We start from the raw sequence: 13,633 nt of genomic DNA, 5'->3' as shown, positions 1-13,633 counted from the left end.
ATGTGCTGCTTCTCTTAGAGCAAGCATTTTAAACTATTTCTATGGTTCCTTTGGCTTTCTGGTGGAGTTTTTGGATGCCTCCTCAGAATTGTATTTTTAAATGCATTCAATAAAATACAAAGGAAATTAACTAGTGAACAAATAAAGGATTTCCCCCATCCAAGTGCATGGATCCCCTGAAATCTATCTAGAGATCCCTTGAAACCATGGACCCCAGATTAAAAAGTTCTTAACTTAAGAGAAGGATTCAGCCAATAAGTCCATAAACATTCTTATTATGTGCTAGGCACTGTCTTAAGTTCTGGAGATATAAAAAAATGGCAAAAATAGTCTCTGCCTTCAAAGAGCTTGCTTATCTTTTAATGGGAGAGACGCACAAATAACTAACTAGGAATATAAAAGATATATTATGATAATAACTAACATTTATATAGCACTTACTACTTGCTAGGAGCTGTGTGAAACCTTTTATAATTATTATCTCATTTGATCCTCACAATCCTGGGAGATGGAGAGGAAGAGAAGGTGAGGAGACTTGAAATATGAGTATTTACACATTTAAAGATAATAAAGAATAAAGAGAAAGTAGAGCAGGAGAGTGGAAACAGGAGAATCCACAAAAGGTAAATAGGGAAGAAACAGAGGCAACATTGATTTTTACATTAAGGATGTAGTTACACGCTCCAAGAGTCAGGAAACTAAAACAGGGCAAAAGTATTAACTGGCTTGGTGTCACTTAATTTACTTAGAGAAATTCCCTCTTCTATAAAATTAGGGAATTGGACTAGATGTCATTTAAGGCCTTCTGGCTCTCAATTTATTATTCCAGGATCTAAAAGTATATAGGTAAATGTTTAACAACCAGCTTTTGGGGGGTGGGGATGGGGATGAATGCATGACACACTTTTAAGTTTAATAATCTACATTATTAATATTTTCTTTATTGCTTTCTTAATTCTAGGCAATCAACAACAAAAAAATAAAGTCCTGAGTTATAGATACAAATAGAAATTTTATTACAGTCCTTGCTCTCAAAGAGTTGTGTGATTCATAGTGCATGCATAGACCTAATTTATCATTACATATGCTAATTAGTGTGATGGAAACACTAATTAGACTTATACTTCTTAATACTAGCAATCCAACTTTATTAATTAAATACATGTGGACATCAGTTTATTTATGTTAACTACTAGATAATTCAAATATCAATCTTACTAGGAACAAACCACCAATCTGGTTTCCCTAGGGATTCACAGTAAGCATGGCTCATATCCATTTTCACTGATGAGATTCTCTCTTTCCCTAGCCCAAGACCTTGTACCTTCTTACAAGATGGCTATCTGTTATGTTGAGTCTTGATCAGTCAGTCATCACAGCCCTCAAGTGAACAGAGAGGCATTGTTTCAGTCTCAAGTGCAAAGTGGGAAGTTCTATACAGTAGTCAAAACTCAGGAGTAAGCTAAAGACTGGGGTCTTGGGTGGATTTCTTATCGCCAGATATGGCCCTTAGTTGGTTATAACCAAGTCTCAGTTGTTGGCCAGTGTTCTAACTTGTTTATCAATTAATTTAATTGGTACTTCATGGTATAAGCTAGTAACAAGGACTTTTTGTTTGCTTATTTTTACCAAATTTTCCCACTAATGGTCTGTCCTATTTGGGAGTCCCATGTATTTATTGGTTGCTTATGAACACACACATTTTGCCTACTGACCTATACCACACATATACTGTAATGATTAGAATGGGTTTGACTAAATTATAAGAGTAAAAAATGTTGTATTCCCCACTTATAGAAATTAACTCAAGTCACAAGACTGTTAATAGCTTTATTATAGTAAGATAAAGATAACTAGAGAGGGAAATATAGAAAGGAGGTAAAGAATTACCCCATAGCCTATCTCAGAATCTCACTCAGAAACAACTTCTTGCTGGATCTCACCTTATATGCCATTCCCTTCACCCACTAGCTCTCCTACATCACCCCTCAGGAACCAATTATAATTCCTCAATTAACCTGGTTGGGGGGGGGGCAGTGCCTGTGGGATCAATTCCCTGGCTGCTGAGTGACCCAAATTCAAAACAAATGGAAGGGAAGTCTGAATCTCTGATTGACCAAATCAAAATATAAATTCTCTTCTCACAATCCCCCTCCTGTGATTCTAGTGGAAGATGAGCATGTTGAAATCTCCTCAATTGAGGGTCTTGGGAGATTAGCATGCCTAGTCACCCCAATGAATCATTTCAAATAATCAATGTATATCTCTAAGGATTCTCCCACTAAAGGTGTATAAAACATTGCCCTTTTAAAGAAGAAATTATGGCAACCTGGGAAAAAGAGGGAAATAAAAAAGAAAGAAAACAAAAACAATAATTAATAGACATTGGCAAAAAAGCCAATTAGGGGGCATTCCCTCTTGGCATAAGAATTTTCATTTATTAATTAAATGAATAAATGTGTTCAACTCCTTTCAGCTCAGTTCATTCTGGATCTCTTGATACAGCATGTGGTTTCCACAGGCACACACTTCAAAAAATTTGCCTTTTTGATTTGAGGTGCTGATGAGTTTCTTCTTCTAAAATTCCTCCAAAAGACTTTCAAACTCTGGAATTTAGGACAACCATACAATTAAAGCTATATAATACTTAATATTGAAAAACAAGTTATGAAAAACAAACATCAAAATACTTCATCACAAAATGGTGACCTAAAATAAAATGGAGTCAATTATGTCAAGATGACAAATTTATTCTCACTACAAGCTCACACTCTAATTGGGGGAGGTGACACATATCAAAGAGCTCAGCTCTGTAAAGCATAGTCACTGGCATGAGAAGAGAGACAGTGACTTCTCTCAACTTTGGATCTCCCCAGGATTTAGCATATCAGGCTGCATAAAGTATTTGCTTAATAAAATACCTACCTCACAGAGTTTTATAGTGACTTTCCTTACAATGATTAAATATACTAATATATGCAAAGTGCTTTCTCAAACTGTAAACTCTATGAAAATGTTAGAAATCATTATGGTCTAGGTGATAAGGCACTGCACTTATAATTAGATTCCTTCTGACATTTATTGGCTATGTGACCTTAAGCAAGTCACTTAACCCTGATTGCCCAGTAAGACAAAGATAAGATTTTAAAAAGCAAAAACCTTTGTGACTTAGTTTCTTTTTCTTTCTTTTTTTTAAGAACTCTTACCTTCCATCTTAGAATCAATACGGTGTAGATGGGCTAGGCAATGGGAGTTAAGTGACTTACCCAGGGTCACACAGCTAGGAAGTACCTAAGGCCAGACTTGAATCCAGGACTGCCCATCTCTAGGTCTGGCTCTCAATCCACTGAGCCACCCCCTAGTTTTTTTAATCTATAAAATGAGATAATAGTCTCTAAGGTCCCCTGTAACCCTCAATCTGTGATATGGTAAAATTTGTTGAGTTGAATTCAATTGCATCAATGCAATATACAATAACATGTACATTCTATTAAATAAAATTTGGGAAAATAAAATCAAATGTTCAGATCCTGGTAGAATCCTAGATGCAGTTATATAGCACAATGGATAGAGCACTGGGTCTGGAATCAAGAAGACCTAAATTAAAATCTGTCCTCAGACACTTATTAGCTCTTTGATCTTGGGCAAATCACTTAACCACTCTCTTGCCTCGGTTTCCTCTTCTATAAAATAGGGATAATAATAGCACCTTCCTCCTAGTATTATTGTTAGGATCAAATAAGAAAATATTTGTAGAGTATTTTGCAAACCTAAAAGCACCACGTAAATGCTATTTATCATGATTATTATTAAAGATATGTGTAAAATATATTTGGAGAGAAGGGAATGCAAGGTTAAAGGGAGTTGTCTAAATACACAAGTCAAGTATTATTCTGAGTAGCTATTATCCATCTCCAGGGCACTTCAAAGAAGTGGAAAAAAGGGATTCCTCTGAAGAATTCATAGGACTCAAGAGCAGAACTGGTTCCTAGTGACCATCTAATCCAATCCCCTCATTTTATAGAGGAGGAGACTGCGGGTCAGAGAGAACAAGTGATTTGCTCCCGGTCTTAGAGATTATTAGGTGGAGAGCCAGGACTGGAGCCTGAGTCTTTGTCTAGAACTTTTCCCACAGCACCTCCTGAACATATGTCTTGTTTAAGAGGGTAACTGAACCTTGGAATCACTGCAAGGGGACCTTTGAAACTTTCTGATCTTGGAGAGACAAAATCACTGGAGACTTGGCTGGCTGCGTTATAAATCTGCCTGAAGCCGGGGGAGGAGGAACGAATCAGATGATCTCTTGGGGTCCTTCCCAATCCTCAGATTCTTAGACTTTTACCCACAACTCTATCGTGGACTGTTCACTTTCTCTGCAGTCCTGAGCACTCCTTGTTTTAATAGGACTGCCCTGGTCTAAGCATTCAGAGACCTGTGGCCCCACTGTTTTCCCCCTTAAACTTCCATTTCCTGGCTTTCCGAAGTTTGTGTCTTGACCCCAGCTTTCTTTTAATGGGACTTTTGGTGTGAACAAAGGTTTATAACATGCATTAAAATATGTTACGCACAACTTGAGATGAAAAACTGTCATCATAAATCTGAAGGAAATAAAAGCTAATGATACCTTTAGTCAGGCCAGTAACGCGACTCTTTGTTCTTCGGCTGGCCACAGTCCTGAAGACGGAATTCCCTTTTAACTTTAAGTGGGTTATGTTATGCGCATTTCCCTGGAGAAGGCTCTCTCTCTCTGACTCTCTCGGTCTCTCCCGGTCGGTCTCCGTCTCTCTGTCTCTCTCCCTCCCTCTCTGTCTCTGTCTCTGTCTCTCCTCTACTTCCTCTCTCTCCCTTTTCTCTCCTTCCCCCTTTCCCGCTCTTTCTCCCTGCTCCACTCCCTTTTCTTCTCCTTTGGAATTTGTGGCACGCCAGGTACATGGGCTTTTAACCTTAGCTTTGGGCACGTAGGTTTGTATATATATACACAAACAGAAAGTACAAGTGTCGGCAGGCTGGTCACCATGAACGGGGTGTGTCTAGCACACGGCGGTGCTTATGTGCCGTTTATGAAAGCATATGTGTAATCCGCTCACCTCATTACTGAGCATCTTCCTTAATGAGGTCAAAGACCAGAACAGAAACAGTGTGCGGTGTAATGGAGGAGACAGGGCTTGCAGTGGAAAACCTAGGCATAACACTCATCTTAAAACATCTAGCTGTGTGACCATGAGCAAGTCACTGAACATTTATCTCTGTGTTTCCTCTGTAAAATTAGAGTTGGGCTTACTGACCTCTTAATTTCCCTTCCAGTTCTAAATCTATGATTCCATGACATAGCACTGTTGTGGCAGCAAAGAATTAGGGGGAAAGGGGGGGGGGGAGGAGTGGGTACCTATTGATTTTCTTGTTATTCAGGCATGTCCAGCTCTCTGTGGCTTCATGGACCATAGGGTGCCAATACTATCCATAGGGTTTTTATGGTAAAAATATTGGAGTGGCAAAAATAGTAGTGTTCTCCACTAGATTAAAGCAAAAAAAAAAAAAGGTTAAGTGACTAGCCTAGGGTCACAAGCTAGTATATGTTTGAGGCTGAATTTGAACTCATGTCTTCCTGATAGCAAGTCCAGTACTCTCTCCACGGAGCCACCTGGCTGCCTCACCCATTGACTGAAGAACAGCTAATCAAATTGTGGTGTATAAATGTAGTGGAATACTATTGTGCAGTAGGAAATGAAGACTTCAGGGAAACATTGAGAGATTTGAATGATCCAATGAATAAATAAACAAAACTAAAAGAACAATATATCGACTATAAAAGTGTTAATGAAAAGATCCTTGAAAAGGAAGTGGTTTGAATAATTGAAAAACCAATTAATCTTCCCAGAGAATAAATTAAATAAAATAAATAAAATCTACTTACTTCTTCCTGGCAGGGAAGCAGCAGCCTTCTGAACAGACTGCTAGGGCTGAATGTTGACCCTGTTGGCAGGTTCACTTGTTTCTGCTTAACTGTTTTTCTTGGTTACAAAGGAGATTTCATTTCAAGGGCAGAGATGGAAGAAAGAGCATTTCCAGAAGTGATTGATTATTTTTTTTTAAAAAGCATCAACAGAATTTATTTAAAAAGGAAATAATTTAGAAGTGGCTATGAATTTTCTGGGTCTGAATATAGAGTCCAGGTGAATGAATCCATGCAGATATAGGAAAGGTACATGGTATAAAGGAGAAATCATAGTTTTATAGATTTTAGAGATAGAAAGGATCTTAGAGGGCAAAGAGTCCAGTCTGTTTATTTTACAGATGACAAGGCCCAGAGAGGTCAGGTGATTGCCCAAGTTCACAGGACAGTATAAAGCAAAGAAGTAAAATTTGACTTCAGGGCCTCTGACTTAAGATCCTGCATATTTTGCACTGTATCATGACAGTATAATTGAAAGAACACTATACTAGCAATTAGGTAGCTATTTTAAGTTCTAGTTCTGCAGTTGACTCACTAAGGGTCTTAGGGTGAGTTACTTATGACCCTTTCAAGATTTAACATTCTAATGCAAACTAGAACAACTCTGAAGTACCCCCTCACACACAGAAATTGGCTACTAGAACAAAATGATAAATATTGGAGTGATGTAGGAAAATTGGAACACTAATACACTGTTGCAGGAGTTGTGAACTGATATAACCATTCTGGAGAGCAATTTGGAACCATTCCCAAAGGGCTAGAAAACCGTGCATGCCCTTTGACCTAGAAATATCACTACTAGGTCTGTATCCCAAAGAAATTAAAGAAAAGGGGAAAAGATCTATTTGTACAAAAATATTTATAGCAGCTCTTTTTGTGGCTCTCAAAGAATTGAAAACTGAAGGGATGCCCATCAATTGGGGAATGGCTGAACACATGATTGTAATGGAATACAATAAGAAATGATAAGTAGGATGATTTCTGGAAAACCTGAAAAGATTTATATGAACTGATGCAAAGTGAAATGAGCAGAACCAAGAGAACATTGTATACAGTAATGACAATATTACATGATAATAAACTGTGAATGACAACTAATGTTAGCAAAAGAAGAATCCAGGACAACTCCAAGGAGCTCATGATGAAAAATGCTATCCACCATCGTAGAAAGAACTGATGGAGTCTAAATGCAGATCAAAGCATACCATTTTCCACTTTATTTCCTTAGTCTTTTCTTATATGTATCTTCTTTTATTACATGACAAATATGAAAGTATATATTGCATGATAGCACATGTGTAATGTATAACTTGCCATGGGGGGAGGATAGCAGAAGGAGGGAAAGAATTGGGATTAAAAGATGCCAGAAAATAAATGTTAAAAAATATTTCTACATGTAATTGGGGAAAAAATAGATAAAATATTATTGGAAGAAAAACATTTAACAGTTTATACCATGAGTGTGTACAAAAAAGACCCAAGCATGAGTAAACCTGATTAAGTGAGCAATTTTGTGAATGTGTACCTATTAAAAAGGACATTTCTATTGTAACCAAAAATAATAACAATAAATTTTTAAAAAGGACATTTCTGAAGAAATTAGTGTATATATTTGTACTTCATTTAAAACTGTAGAAACTAATGTAAGGAGGTCTCTATGACCCTTCTGTGGTATATTAAATTGTGATAGATTTCTATTCAAGAAGACCTATGTTCAAAATATGCCTCCTATTTGTGTAACTCACTGTCTTCATCTGTAAAATGGAGATAATAATGCCAATAGCACTTAATTCATGAAACTATTGTGGGTTCAGAAGAGTTATATGCAAGTAAAGTGCTTTATAAATATAATTTCTTATTGTTATGCCTTTAAGAGTTCTAGTCTTCTTGGAGCTCTCTTTCATTAGTAATGGCAGTCTTTAAGGGCCTAGGATACCATAAGAATGAGCAAACATGTGAAATTTAATAAGGTACTTGGAAGGATCAAGGGACTAACTATCAGAAGGCCTTCTAGAGTTCTAATCCTGGATTATTAGCTCTGCAAATTTGGTTAAATCACTAATTTTTCTGAGTTTTGGTTTCTTTATCAATTTTTATCTTTTTAAATATCTCTGACCTGTTTTCACCAAGAAATCCATCAATGTGTGTATAGACCATTCTCATGAAGACTTCTATAGAGATGAGAAAGTAGTCATTCAAATGAATAGTTACTGATGGAGGGGATAGCTGTGTGGTTCAGTGAATTGAGATTCAGGCTTTGAGAGGAGAGATTCTGCATTCAAATCTAGTTTCAGATACTAATAGCTGTGTGACTCTTGGCAAGTTAACTCCCACAGCCTAGTTTTAATTATTCTTCTGACGTGGAGCCAATATTCAGTATTGATTCTAAGACAGAAGGTAAAGATTTTTTAAAAATGTTACTGATAGACACTTGGACTTGAAGTGTACAAAGTACCAACTTTCAATTGAAGATTTAGCCAATGAAATTCAGCAACAAAAAAGTCACTAATAGGCAGGTTAATTAAAGAATTCCCCCTCCCCCTCACTTATCTTACTTCTCAGCACCCCACACAAAGTTAAATAATATCAAGACCAACAAAAGAAACCGACTGACAGATGAACAAAAGTCACTAAGCAGGTAAGTTAATTATTAGTTTTTGGTTTATTAAATAGTTATATATTAAATTATATATTTTTGTTATTTAAACTATAAATATCAAGAATAATTTTTTTTTTCTTGAAGTGACACACCACCCAAGTTATGCTTGTTTTTTTTGGAGAATTTTGACACACCATACTCAAAAGGTTGCCCATTACTGCCCTAACTTCATCGTCAAACTTGCTTTTAATATTTCTTTACCTCATAAGTTGGGTTAGGAAGTAGTAGTTCCATTGCCATTGGTGATGAAAAGAACTCATTATTAAAATCCCAGCAAATTTTCCACATCTTTTTGTTTGTTTATTTTCATGTATACACACTCTTGGAATGATGTTTGGTTAGGATTGTCTGATGCCAAGCTTTGATTATGCTCAACTATTCTTTGCTATTTTGAGAGGTGATGCTGTTGGCAGTCTTTCATTATTCTTCCCTAAAAAGTTTTGTAAATGACCTCATGTTCAGAATTGGTGTTCTCAGTAGCTATGTCTTTCAATTCCCCAAGAACGTCAAGTATTTACCAGGCAAGATCTAGGATCTTTTGACCTATTTATTCTACTGACTGTTTTTCAAGATTGACCCAGGTTGTTGCATTGCTAAAAGTATCCAAGTTTTCACAGATGATTATCATACAATATTGCCGTTACTATGTATGATGTTCTCCCAATTACGCTTATTTCTTTCTGCATCAGTTCATGCAGATCTTTCCAGCTTTTTCTGAAATCATCTTGCTTATCATTTCTTATAGCACAATAGTATTCCATCAGCAACATCTACCACAATTTGTTCATCCACTTCCCAACTGATGTACATACTCTTGACTTCTAATTCTTTGCCACCACAAAAAGAGCTGCTATAAATATTTTTGTACACATAGATCTTTTCCCCTTTTTAATGATCTTGTTGGGATACAAACCCAGTAGTGATATTACAGGATCAAAGGATAGGCACAGTTTTATAGCCCTTTGGGTATATGTGATTCTTAAAGCCTTTCTTTTTCCCTCCCTCCCTTCCTTTCTTCCTCCCTCCCTCCCTCCCTTTCTTCCTTCCTCCCTCCCTCTTTCTTCCTTCCTAAAGCCCTTCTCCTTTTTTACACCATATCACTTCCTTCACTGTGAACATAGAAGGACACCACCCAGAACCAAAGGCCATTTTGGTTTCTCCATTTTATGAGTCACCTTACCTCCCAAGTTTAGCACCTAGTGTCAGCTCTCTAGTGACCAATTTGTATTCAGCTTGGTTGGTCCTCAGATGATAGACACACAATCTAACTTTGTCTTGGGATATACATACAGGCCAACATCCCTTTACTCAAAGTCCTTCCAGTTTGATAGAACCTGCCAGAGCTTGTGCTCTCTTGGCATTGCCTTCAATAACCCATGGTTGCCTCTATAAAATTTCTGCTCTAATACCTTATCATAGAATGAGTATGACCCTGGCTATATGCCAGGGGACAGCAAGCCATGGCAGGTTCTCTCCACAAAGTTTATAGCATAGCTAGCCTAGAAAAATGCAAACAGACAAAGAAAGGGGGAGAATATGTGAGTTCTAACGTTAGAGGAAGTTGTGCAAAAGCAATCTATAACAATGTGGCAGAGACAAGAGAAGACTAGGAGTCAGAAAGCCTGGATTAAAGCCCTGCCCATGTCACTAAACCATTCCCTGGCGTTGATTTTCTTGATGTTTCTGGGTCTTGATTTGCTCATATGTAAAAAGATGAGGTTGGACCAGATATTCTCTGCAATCCCGAAAGATGATTAAATAACTTATTCTGTGACACCTGTGGACATGGAACATATGGCTGTTTAGGAAATAGGAGACATCTGGTCTTTTTTTCTTAGCTCTACTTTTAATCAGTATTTTGACTTTGGGTAAGTTCTTTTCTGATCCTTGGCTTCTTTACACACAAAAAACGGGAGTAACACCCATCACAACAGGAAACACTATTCCTGAATATTTGGGAGATCTGTGATTTCATCAGTAAGGATACAGCCCCTATAGAGACAGATCACAGTTTCTCCAAGCCTTGGTAGATGACCTCATAGACCTTTCCAAGGCTGAAAATAACTCATAGGATCACATATCTAGCGTGGAAAGGACCTCAAAGGCCATTTAGCCCAGCCATTTTACAGATGGAAAAACTGAGGGCATGGGAGGTTTAGTAACTTCCTCAATAGTTAACTTAATATAGGAGCTTAAGGTTGGAAAAACACTTTATTCTCATTTGATCTTTACAACTACCCTAAGAGGTAGGTATGACTACCATCCTCATTTTACCAATGCACAAAACAAGGATGAACAAGTTTAAGTGACTTGCCACACACTTAGCAACTCCCATTAAACTCTGAGCTCCCTGATAGCAGACTGTCTTTTGCCTTCCTTGGAATCCCCAGTGCTTAGCACAGTGCCTACAACAGTAGACATTTAATAAAAGCTTATAGACTGACTATAGTTAAGTGTATGAGGTAAGATTTAAACTCAGATCTTCCTGACTCCAAGGCCAGTGTTCTCTCTGCCATGCCACTTAGTTGCCTAATGTACAAGCTTTTGGAAATAAACTTCTCCCCTCTGAGTTAGTTTGATTCACAAATAAAAACATTGCTACATCAGTATTCAGTCTCTCTGGCTTGGTAAAAATCAGTCTGCATTTGTGCTCCTTTGGCATAGCTTTTAAGAACCAAGGGTCACTGCTTTGCCATTGATTAAGTAAATTAAAATGAAAATAGCTATCATCTATTGCCTGGCAAACATTCACTTATGACCGAGATTCGTCTCCAGAATTATGTGTTCATTTTTGTACCAATTTAAACACCAGACACACAAGTAACATATCAAAATGGCTCTGAGTTTTAGTGAAGATTTTAATGGCCAAATTTGTCATGAATTCATGATATTATGAGAGAAGCACAATTTATACTATAATATTAATGTTGTAAAAATTAAGCAGTTTTGAAAAATTTGAGAACTTTGAACTAAATGAACAGTCATGATTCCAAAAGACTGATAAAGAATACTCACTTTATGACCCAAAGATGATGACCAATATGCAGGATAAGAAATGCATTTTTGGGATGTGACCAACATAGGAATATGTTTTGCTTGTCTATGCTTATATGATATTTTCTTCCTCCCTCCCTCCCTCCCTTCCTCCCTTCCTCCCTCCCTCCCTTCCTTCCTTCCTTCCTTCCTTCCTTCCTTCCTTCCTTTCTCCCTTTCTCTCTTTCTCTCTTTCTCTCTCTCTCTCTCTCTTTCTCTCTCTCTCTTTCTTTCTTTCTTTCTTTCTTTCTTTCTTTCTTTCTTTCTTTCTTCTTTCTTTCTTTCTTTCTTTCTTTCTTTCTTTCTTTCTTTCCTTTCTTTCTTTCTTTCTTTCTTTCTTTCTTTCTTTCTTTCTTTCTTTCTTTCTTTCTTTCTTTCTTTCTTCTTCTTCCTTCCTTCCTTCCTTCCTTTCTTTCTTCTCTTCTTTCTTCCTTCCTTCCTTCCTTCTTTCTTTCTTTCTTTCTTTCTTTTCTTTCTTTCTTTCTTTCTTTCTTTCTTTCTTTCTTTCTTTCTTTCTTTCTTTCTTTCTTTCTTTCTTTCTTCTTTCTTTCTTTCTTTCTTTCTTTCTTTCTTTCTTTCTTTCTTTCTTTCTTTCTTTCTTTCTCTCTTTCTTTCTCTCTTTCTTTCTTTCTTTCTTCCTCTCTTTCTTTCTTTTTTCTTTCTTTCTTTCTTTCTTTCTTTCTTTCTTTCTTTCTTTCTTTCTTTCTTCTTTCTTTCTTTCTTTCTTTCTTTCTTTCTTTTCTTTCTTTCTTTCTTTCTTCCTCTCTTTCTTTCTTTCTTTCTTTCTCTCTTTCTTTCTCTTTCTTTCTTTCTTTCTTTCTCTTTCTTTCTTTCTTTCTTTCTTTCTTTCTTTCTTTCTTTCTTTCTTTTCTTTCTTTCTTTCTTTCTTTCTTTCTTTCTTTCTCTTCTTTTTTTTCCTCTTCCTTCCCTCTTTTCCTCCTTCCCCCTTCTTCTTAAATACTGATTCTGCTGTTTACTACCTACGTGACTTTGGATAAACCACTTCCTCCCTCTGGATTTCCATTTCTTTTTCTATAAAAATATCAGATAAAGGGGAAGCTGGGTGACTCAGTGGATTGAGAGCCAGGCCCAGAGACAGGAGGTCCTGAAGTCAAATCTGGCCTCAGACACTTCCTAGATGTGTGATCCTGAGCAAGTCATTTAACCCGAATGCCTAGCCTTTACCACTCTTCTACCTTAGAACCAATACACAGTATTGATTCTAAGTTGGAAGGTGAGGGTTAAAAAAAAAAAAGTACCAGATGATCTTTATGGTTCCCCTTCTAGTAAAGAGTCCTTAGATTCTTAGATTGGTCAGAGCACAGAACAGCGCAGTAGAAAAAACTTCTATTATCTCAACTGATGCCCTGGTTATTCTCTCATTTGAGCTATGAAACAAGTAAACAAAATGCATTATCTAATGACATCAAAGCCCAAGTCCTTGTAGAATGATTTTGAAGGCTTATTTGCCACATGTCTTCTTCTTCAAGCTTAAGGAAAGATGTTCAAACCCTTCCTGGTGCCTCCTACAAGAGTACATTTTTGTACTCTTGCTACTACTAACCCTGGATGAGAAATTAATCTTCTGAGTACTGCCATAAATTTTAATGAGTCACAGATTCTGTTGGAAGGCTAAGGAATAGGTAGGCACTTTAAAAAAGAAGGCTGTCAAACATTTGAAAAAAGAAATGGCCTTTGTAAAAAAAAGGAATCTGTTCCAATTATTATTTTGTTTAAAAAACATTTTTAAAAATGCTTTTTACTAACATATAATTCTCAAGCTTGGCTCAAAGAAGAGAGGAGAGAATATATTTCTCTTGCTTTTTTGAAGAGGTGAAGGAACTTCAGGAATACAATATTTTTTATGCTCTCAGAATCAGTTGCAATGTTGCTTGGCTTTGCTGAACTCTCTCCCTCTCTCTCTTTCTCTCTCAAATAAAGCTTTCTGGGAAGGGAAATGGGGAGGCATATTCTTGGAAATTCAGGTG

At 36.8% G+C, this 13,633-nt stretch overlaps 1 long non-coding RNA gene across 1 annotated transcript; it reads right to left on the bottom strand.

Annotated features, from left to right (window-relative positions):
- Positions 1-2,416: 2,416 nt before the first annotated feature.
- On the bottom strand, positions 2,417-5,906 carry LOC130455499 (uncharacterized). The gene is made up of 2 exons (XR_008913508.1): positions 4,625-5,906; positions 2,417-2,606 (listed from the first exon to the last, which is right to left on the bottom strand). It is a non-coding gene; the product is annotated as an uncharacterized LOC130455499 (long non-coding RNA).
- Between the last annotated feature and the right edge of the window lie 7,727 nt (positions 5,907-13,633).

This window comes from Monodelphis domestica, chromosome 7 (assembly GCF_027887165.1).
Source record: "Monodelphis domestica isolate mMonDom1 chromosome 7, mMonDom1.pri, whole genome shotgun sequence".
NCBI classification, from domain to species: Eukaryota; Metazoa; Chordata; class Mammalia; order Didelphimorphia; family Didelphidae; genus Monodelphis; species Monodelphis domestica.
The sequence above is the reverse complement of the archived record's forward strand: the minus strand, read 5'-3'. Positions and strand labels throughout refer to the sequence as shown.